A 9981-nucleotide genomic window follows, 5' to 3' on the forward strand; every position below is an offset into this window, starting at 1 on the left:
ACCCGCGGCCGCACGCCGCCCGCACGCCGCGGCCGAGACCCGGCCCTGCGCGGCACAGCCCCCGGCCGGCTGCCCCCGACATCGGCCGTGCTCCTGCCAAGGGCCCGCGGCCGACGGCTGACCTTGGGCTGGCATCCAGGCGTCCGGCCCGCAGCGAGCGTGGGGCGGTGGAAAAGCAGCCTGGCAGCTGGGTTGGGATCTGGGGGAGCCAGGACCAGAGTCCCCCGGGAGCAGCACGGCAAACCTGCCTGGGGGCTGTGTGCAGCAGGGCGTGTGAGCTGCTTGCGGTGGCCGTGTGCTGGGGGCTGGGATGCTCCAGCCCCATGGCTTCCAGTTGGACACACAGCCCGGTGGGGGGACCAGACTTGCCAGCGCATGGCTCTGGCTTGCACCAGCACCTCTAGGCCAGCAGCCCCCTTCGTTCTGCTGCTGCCCCTGGGGCAGGGAAGGGGACCTGTGATTTACAGGGGTGACGTGTTTAACTTAAAACAAGTCAAACAAAAGCCCGGTTTGTTTTGCGGAGCACAGACTTCCTGGGGGGATCAGCCCAGACAAATGACTCCACTCCCATTTATTAAACATTTGTGGCCACACGATCAGCTGGTGCTGGGAACGGCTGGGACAATCTTATCCCCTTCCCAGCCCCTGCAGCAGGAGTGGTTTCTGACATCTGTGCCGGAGAAGAGCTGTGCCCCAGGGGTACCAGCTCCCCATTCCGGCATATTTCAGGTATCCAAGGACAGCGATATGATCCACACAGGCCGTAGCCTCTGGACTGTTTCCCTGCTGAGTCCTGCACGAGCATCCACACTGAGCACTGGCAGCAGGCTGGGGGCACATGTCCCTCGTGCCAGCGCTATAGTGAGGGCTGTGAGGGGGCTGTGTGGCACTGAAGGGGTGCAGGGTTGGAGGGGGCCTGCTCCTGGTGTGTTTGCCAAGGGGAGTGCAGGGGCAGCAGGGCAGGGCAGAGGTGCTGTTGCTGAAGGACAGCCTTGGAGGTAGGGCTACCTGCAATCTGTAATGATTAGGAAGCTGCTCCCAGAAGGGGTTTATTGCCAATAAAGCCAGCTCAGCACAACTGCTGGGGCATTAACCCTTATCTGCCTGGCGCGATAAGAGCCCTGGGCTTTGCCTTCTGGCCCCAAGAGAGCAAACACCCACCACAGGGCATGGTACAGACTGCACCATGCCCTGTCACCCTGGGGACACAGCCAACATCCTGTGTGGCTGGGACGCACCGCCCCAGCACATGCTCCCGACGTCCCTGGCCCCGGCTCCCCCCGCCTGCTGCCCTGCACACAGGGGTGAGCAGCAGGAGCCGCAGGGGTGAAGGCTCTGTACCCAAACTCCCAAGCGGTTCAGCTGTACAAAAGCAGCATCCTGCTTAATTAAAAGCAGACCTGCTGTAATGAGCCTGCCAGCACAACAGTGTGGCTCGGGCAGTGCTGCTAGAACAGAGGCTGGGATTCAGCCTCACTGCAGGACTGAGACATGAGGTGGCTCATGGGCTGTGAGCCGGGGCTCGGAGCCAGGGCTGGGTCACCCTGTGACTGCCTGCAGAGCCATGTCTCTCTCTGTGTCCTCCCAGCCCTGCTAAGGAGACACAGCCTGTCTGACCCAGCCCGCTGTTGCATAGCACCTCGACAAAACTCATCCCTAAAATTGCTCCTGGAGTGGGGCCTCTGCTGAGTTCTTGCCCCCAGGTGGAGTCACACACCATCCCTGGGTTGTTGGCTCCCATCACACCACCCAGCTGCGCTGGTACCAACAGCGATCGTGCCTGCCCTGCAAGGGGGACAGGAGGCTGTGCCAGGAGGAGGCTGCTCCCTACTCGGGGCTGGGATGGCACACAGTGCTCTGGATATGGGTGCACTGAGGTGACTCGCAAGAGCCTTTCCAATGGTGACCTTTTTTTTTTTTTTCTGTGGTTTTGTTAACTTTTTCTTGCTGCTGAGGAGGTCAGAAGCATTGAGGAATATACTTAATGCAGGTTCCTTGGGGTGCAAGCTGCAGGTTGTTCCAGGGAAATGGCTGGAGCTGCAGAACAGAAGCTGTGAACTGGCACCAATTTTTTGCCTAACAAAGGACATGGGGACCTGTGGCACAGCCCAGCAGGGAGGTGGCCGGTCACCCAGAGATTGTGCAGGACCCAATGAAGAGCAAGAAGACCCCAGACTAAATCACACCATTGGACCAAGAGGCACATACAGCACAGACTGTGAGGTATAGAACCCCATGGATTGCTGTGTTCAGGTCTCTCCCTGGGAACACACAGCTTGACCTGTTGTCATGCCACTGCACCACGATTAAATTAGGAACCAGAGGTCTGGACTCTGTTATGGTAAACATAGAGTTGAGTCAGGGACTGAAACTTGTCTGACTCTGTGTGTGTGGGATGTGCAGGGAGTCAAAAGGGGCACTCATTGGTTCACTGGAGCCACCCCCTGCAAAGGGGCTTTGGTCCCAGCAGTGAAAGTGCAGAGTGGTGTGAATGTGACCCCCACAGTGGCTCCTCAATGCTCAGACAGGAATATCCCTTTAAAAAGAGGGCTGTCAGCAATGACTGGAGGCTCCCACAGCTTGTCCCACTGCAGAAGATGGGCTGTACCTCTGTTCTCTGGAAAACATTATGAGTTCTTGAAACCGTAAAACAATCTGGCTGGTGTTTCTGCCTCTGACGCTGGAAATCTGGACAGTGTTTGTAGCAAGAGGGGGAGCAGGATACAGACACATGCCGAACCTCAGTTACGTATCTTGCCTGGCTCTGGCCCTCAGCCCTGCTGCACCCCAGGCACAGATAAACCCCCATCTCATTTGGCAGTGCTGACACACATGGGGCATCTGCTAGACAGGGGAAGTGGCACTGGGCCCCAGCAGCATCCTCACTGATGCTATGACTGGTACAAAACAGGACCAACACAGGCTGATCCTGCCAGGCTTGGGAAACATTTGGCTTTTTTACATCTCCAGTATCAGGCTGAGCCTCATTCCTGCCTCCATCAGTAACAGGCTCGTGTCTGGACCTGGGAGACAACCTGCCTTTGTTCCAGCAGTGACATGAATCCTGGTTATGGCAGGGGAGAGCAAATGGTCCATTGCACTCAGGCCTTCGACAGCAACATGTAAATGCAAAGCAATACTGGAGACCTGCATGGCAGAGGAAGAGAGGCCAGGACATCCCTCAGGACTGCATCACAGTGGGTGCTGGAGGAGATGGTGAGCCTGGAAGGGAGGGGAGAGCTTTGGGATAATGATGCATCAGGACAAATCCTTCCAGTAAGCAGTGTTTCCAACCAAACCAGTCCCCTGCATGGTGAATGCACAGGGAAATCAGAGCACTTATCCCTAGCTCTGCATTTGGAAGGGCTCTGATTGGTCATCAGCTGCACAAGGGTCTCACAGCAAAGACTCCAACAGGCCTGATGGATACTTCCTTGCTCTCTGCAGCCAAGCCTCGCTCCTCACTGTGGGATCAGTGCTGCTGTGTCCCACAGCACAGAGCTCTGCACTTCCCACGGGGCACTTCCTTTCAGCCATCCTTCAGCTTTTATTGTGCTTCGAAACAGAGGCTGGCAGCTGGACAGCCTGGGCTGGTGTTTCTGAGCAGGCTCCAAGCAGATGTTTGTGCTCACAGCCGGGGCTGGCGCTCGCTGCCTTCCCCGCTGGGCTCAGCTGCGTGCGGGCAGGCTGCAGGCAGAGCTCTGGGCGGGCAGCCCCTGCCTGCAGTGCGCCCCCAAGGTTTGAGAGCGGGTCTGGTGCTGGGCACAGGCTGAGTGGGGTCGTGTCTCCTCAAAGGGATGAGGAGCTGGACCACCATGGTCACCCACAGCTGAAGTAATGGATGAGGGCTGTGGGATGAGAGCTCAAAAACAGGCAGAGGGGAGAAAGGCATGGCTGAGAGCTGCATTGTGCTTGTTCAGCCAGTGTCACGGTGAGCACGAGGGTCACAGAGAACCTCTTGAGAAGCTCCTCCCAGGGTGGGTCAGCCCACAGCACAGTCACCACTCCCTCTTCTCTCCTCCTCGCCCTGCTGCAGATCTTGCATGGGGTGAGGGGCTTTCTTATCGCAGTCTGGAGAAGCACACTGTAGTTGCAGCTGGTTACCCATCATCCATGTGAAAAAGGACAGGAAAAGGTCTGACGGGATGGACTGTCCATGGCCTCCCTTCCTTCACAGGGAAGGCTCAGGCCCAGTGGTCCCATGCGTGTGCTGGTGGTTGCGGGTTGCTCCACCCATGGCTCTGTTGCCAGCCACATTTCACAGCTCAGAGCTGTCCCTCTTGTGTTAAAGCCTGACGAGACACCCCTCTCAAAGTAAACACGAGCCAGTTTATTGCTTGCTGGAGTCATTTCCCAGGAAGGTCAGGAGGGCTTTCCTTGGGGCTTGAGACAGCCTGGTAAGTTCCACTGAGCAAAGGTGTTACAAGAGCACCATGTGCACTGGGCCCTAGGGATGCCTGCAGCCTCATCTAAACCTTGGATCATAGTCCTGTTTGTCTTCTCTTGCTGTTCAGGTTGCTGTACTCTGGGTTCCCCCTCCTGCTTGTTTATGGCACTGATGCAGAAATTTGTGATGGCTGTAATTGCCAGCAGTTTGATGATTGCATGCTCACCTGGTTTACAGGGCCAGAGACAAAAAAGCTAAATCCCCTTCCAAGGTCTGAAACTGTGTCATCCCAATGGGCAAGAAGGAGAAGTGGTTTACTTATGCATTTGCTGCAAGAGCATCTGGATGTAAAATAGGACGATGCACCTCAGGGCAAGGGGATCGCCAGCATCCATGGGGACGGCCCTGTGACACAGGCTCACTGCCCCATGTGTCTGTCTGCACCAGGGAGGCAGCTGGGCACTCCCTCATCCCCTCCAGGCTTCATGAGCAGGAGGCCATCCCCTGCACAGGCTTCCAGATCTTCTGCCAGCAATCCCTGGGCAGCCCGGGCAGGCTGACAGAAAGCTTTCCCCAAGGGCTCCGGCGGAGCCAGGTTCCAGCATCACAGGGCACTGCTCCTGACGGTGTCCCTGCCTCCAGCCAGATATTGCCAGGAGGCTTTTGAGAAGGGGGAACCCCACCCTGAGTGTGAGAGCCCAGCAGGAGCTCGGCTGCAGCTGCAGCAGGGCTGAGCAAAGCGATGCAAGATGTCTGGAGACAGCCAGCTACCGGCAGGAGCGTGTGGGAGAGGAGCTGCCCTCGGCAGGGCTCTGCCTGCGCGGGAGGGACCACACAGACGCTTCACCGGCCAGCCTTCACAGCCTCAGGATGCCTGGGAACAGGAGCACAGATTTTCCATCCACCCCCAAACTGGGTACTCCCTCCAGAGCTGCTCCATTCCCCCAAAAATATCGGAAGAGGGCAATCTAGCCCCTGGCAGGGGTCTGGGGGAGCTGTGCGTGTGCTGCTGGGTGCTGGGGTGGCACAGGTATTGGTCCCTGGGGTCACTGTGGCTGAGGAAGTTTTGCATGGTACCCCAGAGATGAGTGAATGAATACCTGGCCAGGCAGAGCCCATGAGGGCAGTGTGGGGAGAAGGGCAGCAGAGTGAGGCTGGTGTCAGCACAACACACTGATGGGGACACGCTGACACCTCACCGTGTGAGCTGGGAAGTACCAACAGCTGCAGCCCTGCCAAGCCCCAAGCAGGGAAGGACGCTGTGCACAGCCACATCAGAGCACGTTTGCACAGAAAGAGTAAAACTTCAGATACCGGGTGTTGTTCAAACCCCAGAGCCTCCTCAATAGTGAGCTGCCCTCCAGAGACCTCCCCTCTGGACACAGAATGGAAGTAGCAGCCTCAGCACTTTGTCAGGAGCAGGGAGCTTTCTGCCTCCCGGCCCTGTTGAATAGCTGCAGAATTCATTACAGCCCCATTTCACTTCTCCCTCCAATTATCCCTCTGGACAATGGGCTGGGGCTGCGGTGGAAGGTCCCTTTCAGGAGGTGCCGGTGGCAGGACATGCTGCTGGGGTTCCATCGAAAGCTGCTTTGCTGGGGGGCAGTGACCTGAGTCCTGCAAATGCCACTTTTTGGCCAGGGCAGTGAGTGTGCACAGTGTGGCAGGGCCAGCTCAGCACCAGGGACTGGGAGATGCTCCCTGCAGGGCAGGAAGTGCCCCAACCTGCATGACACCTGCAATATGTATATGTGAAATATCACAGGATATTTCAATCAAAAATAAGACACAGAAGATTAATTAAGTACCAGACTGTCATTTTATCTGTACAAACACTGTGGTGATTTGGCCCATTTGGCACTTCTCTGCACAGTGACAGTGAAGCTGCCGAAGACCACTGGTGCTGCTTGCAGTGTGGCTCAAGGGACTGGGCTCCTGCAGGTGACACCTTGTATCCAAGGTCCCAGGTGTCACTCTTGCAGGTCACCACTCTCCAGCCAGCTCTGTGTAGGCCCATCAGCTTCTAAGGTGAAGAAACAGGCAGCAATTGGCACCAGAGCCATTGGGGCTCTCTGAGAGCCTGGAGCTGGTGTTGGGGATCATGGAATGGATGTGATACCTGGGTAAGGGTTGGTCTTCACTGGTCCCTCCCTGACAGCTTGGAAAGGCCCCTCACTTCCTAAGATGCTCAGCACCAACCATGCTCACTGCAGCACAGCTCCCCGGAGCCTTCCTCCTGCCCAGCACAGCAGAACTCACTGAAGGGAGATTTTATGGGGGATTATGCTGAGTAAACTTTGGTGTGGGGAAGGGGAAAGGGGGCAGATGCCCAAAGTCTTCAGGCTTTGTGGGGGCATTTGCAGCTGTGCAGGCAGGAGATTTGTGCAGCCTTTTGTTTGTTTGTTCCTTCCACCACTGGCTTTGCAAGACTTAAAGTCTGTTTTGGAGGAGATGACACAGGAGAGTGACTTTGCACCAACAGGTCCAATCCTGACACTCTTGAAGCCTTTGCCAAAGCAGGCTGTACCCAGACTGGAGAGCCTGCAGAGAAACCCCAGGAGAGCGAGACAAGGACTGAGGACGTTTCCCATGGAGGCAGACAGGACACTCAGCCTACTTAGTTTATCAGGAAGAAGATCAAGTGGTGGCTTGATTACAGTCACAAGGGCCTTGGTTCGAAAGTATCCTGGCAGAAATAACGAACTAGGTACTTAAGAGCTCTTTAATCTAGCAGGGAAAGGCAAAACAAGGGCCAATTGCTCCACATTTCCAGCAGTCCAGGTGATTAACTCCAGAAGGAGAGGCAGGAACACAGGCTGCCCTCCCCAGGCTGCTGCAGGCTGGCTGGGAACTCACACCTCAGTGTCCCCTGGAGCAACATATTTTACCTTAACATAAGCTACAAGAAACTTTTGGGGATGACAGAAAGGCTCAGAGCTGGGACAGGAGGAGTGGATAGGGTGCCATGGGGTGAGTGGTTCTGGCCAGGGAATCTGCAAAATTGTGTTTCCATTGAGATTGCAGCTCTTGGTGCCCAGGGGATCTTCAGGTGCTGATCTTCCAACTCCTGAGCAGAGGGACAGTTGATCCCCTCTCTGCAAGTTCACAAACCTGACCAAAAGCTCCTGAGGCCACAGAGGAGCTGGATCACCCAGCAACAAGCAGCACCCAGAGCAGCTCTTGATAATATATCCCCGGGATCTCCCAGTGGACACAGTTAACCGGTGCTGAGCAGCCCCATCTCCATCATGCCAAAAGCACGGTGAAGCAGGAGGAAGAGAGCCCTTGCCTCATGGAGCCATTCATATTTCTATTTAAGTCCTATTATCCCCTCATTTTTGCAATTTTCTTGTTAAACACCAACAGCCTGGCCAAGGCCTTGTTGCAGAGCACTGGGAAGAGCCCCGGCGCGAGGCGGTGGCGTGGGGACCCTGTGTGCAGCCCTGATGCCTGGCGTGCTGCCAGTGGGGCTAACAAAAGGCCAGCAGCGGGGCCAGCCCATGCTGGGAACGCAGCGGTGCCGCTGCTGAATAGCTCTTCCCGCACAGAGGAAGGCATGAAGAGGCGTAATCAAATAAGGGTATCAGCATGGTGCTCCTTGAACGACGCTCCCAGCGTGAGGCGGCGGCGGGGCCGGGTGGAGGTGACAGGTATCTTTATCCCACCACGCAGGATAGCTCACACGTCCCGCTGGCAGGAATTTGTCTGCAAATTTTCCCCCATTGAAAGAAGAGAGGGGGCCAGCGAGGCACAGGCTGAGATGATCGCTTGATTAAGGCCAGGGCAGGCGAGGTGGAGAGACGGGGCAGCTCCCAGGGAGCCGTGCTCCCAGTCCTTAACCTCTCCTCGGGAGACCGCAAATTATATCTGTTAATGTATCAGCCCCCTGGTATCCTACAAATAAGTTGTCTGGCTAAGTGTGTGTCAGAGGTTCACAGGAGGAGTTGTTACCTTTTCATCGCTTAATCATTTTCATCGTCATCATCTTTTAATTTATCTTGCAATAAGCTTTAACCCGGTGAGTCCCAGGGAAGATAGGTGAAGAGGCTTGCCAGCCCAGCTGGACCGTAAACACAAGCAGGAGGCACTGGATTGCAAAGGGAGTTTGAAGAACAGAGGGAAACAGTTTTATCAGCTCTCCCGTGAAAATGGAAAACCCTTTGCCATGGAGACAGGAGCATTCCCAGCCCTATTTCCCATCCCACTCCCCTGCCAGCTTGCAGCGTGGGGACGATGTGCAGAGCTGGGGTCCACTCTGCCAGGGACCAGGAGCAGCCCGAGGGAGGATGCTCCCCGGGTGTACTGGGACTGGGGAGGGAGGGGGGCATGTCACGCACTCCCCTGGGTGCCAGAAGTGATTTACACAGTGCACCCGAGAGCAGAGTCAATTAAGGTCACATTTCTGTGTTGCTAAACAACAGGCGGCTCTGGGTTCAGGCCCGCTGAAAAGGAAACAAAAGCCACCCCTTGAAACGGGGGCTTTGAGCGGGTTCAAAGGAGCACGGAACAAAAGGCGGGCTTTGTGGCTGCCCTCGCCCGCGCCTTCCCGGGCCCTTCCGCCACCAGAGACACCGTTCATGTGGCAAGGGGGAGCTTTTAATTGTCCAGCACAAACAATGCTGGCATATTTAGGCCGGCCTCATTACAGAGCCATCCGAAATGCTTGAGAAGCATTCCCACCGCTTAGCATAAATAGCAGAAATGCTCTTTCACCAGCAGAGCAGGTCCCATCTGCTCCCAGCCCAGTCTCACCTTGACTTGCAGTGGTGAGCCCACAGGGTCGGCCCCTCTGCCCCGCTGCTCCCAAACTCTAGTGCAGAAACCTGCCTCCCTGCCCTCAGCCCCCTGCCGTAGGGTGCTCCCCACGAGGGCAGGATCTCCAGGGATTTGAAGGAAGGGGTGCTGCTGTGGCAGCCCTGTCTGGGGTTTGAGTTGCCCACCTGTCTCCAGCAGCTTGGCTGTGGCTGCTGGGAGCTTGAGGGCATCATTCACACCTCCCGACTGGACAAGGCAGTTGGCATGTGTCCCCACTGGATGCTCGCTGATGTCCCCCACGGGGAATGAGACAGGGAAGGTATTGAAGACCTTCCCCAGCTGGGCTGAGAATAACATGGATGTTTCCCAGAGAGACCCAAACCTGACTGAACAAGGCTCTGGGCTCTTCATGGCCATGTCTGTTTCAGGTTTACACCCCATTGCACTTACCAAAGCTCCCTGGTGCGTGGGTGCCCTGGAGCGAGCCTCCCCAGCAGCCGTGGCTCCCAGCACAGGGCAGCCAGGGCAGGCAGCCTGTTTCCACAGCGTGGATCCTGGCACAGAGCCTGGTCAGCCCACAGAGATCAAAGTGAGCAGCGTTTCCCGACCGATACCTGATCCTGGTGCTGGAGGAGAGCCGGGAGACTGCCGAGTGCCTCCTTCACCGCTCCCACCACCACGCAGCACCAAGCACACCGTGGGCTCCTCACCTCTGGGCTGCATTTTATGGTACCGCAGTTTCAGCTCCCTCTTCCTCCTCCTTTGCCTCCCCTTTCTTGCAGGCAACCAGCTCTCCACACCCCACAGTTTATTAAAAATCCTGGGTACCTTGGAAGAGA

This window comes from Onychostruthus taczanowskii, unplaced genomic scaffold (assembly GCF_017590055.1).
Source record: "Onychostruthus taczanowskii isolate IOZ18803 unplaced genomic scaffold, ASM1759005v1 scaffold45, whole genome shotgun sequence".
Lineage (NCBI taxonomy): Eukaryota > Metazoa > Chordata > Aves > Passeriformes > Passeridae > Onychostruthus > Onychostruthus taczanowskii.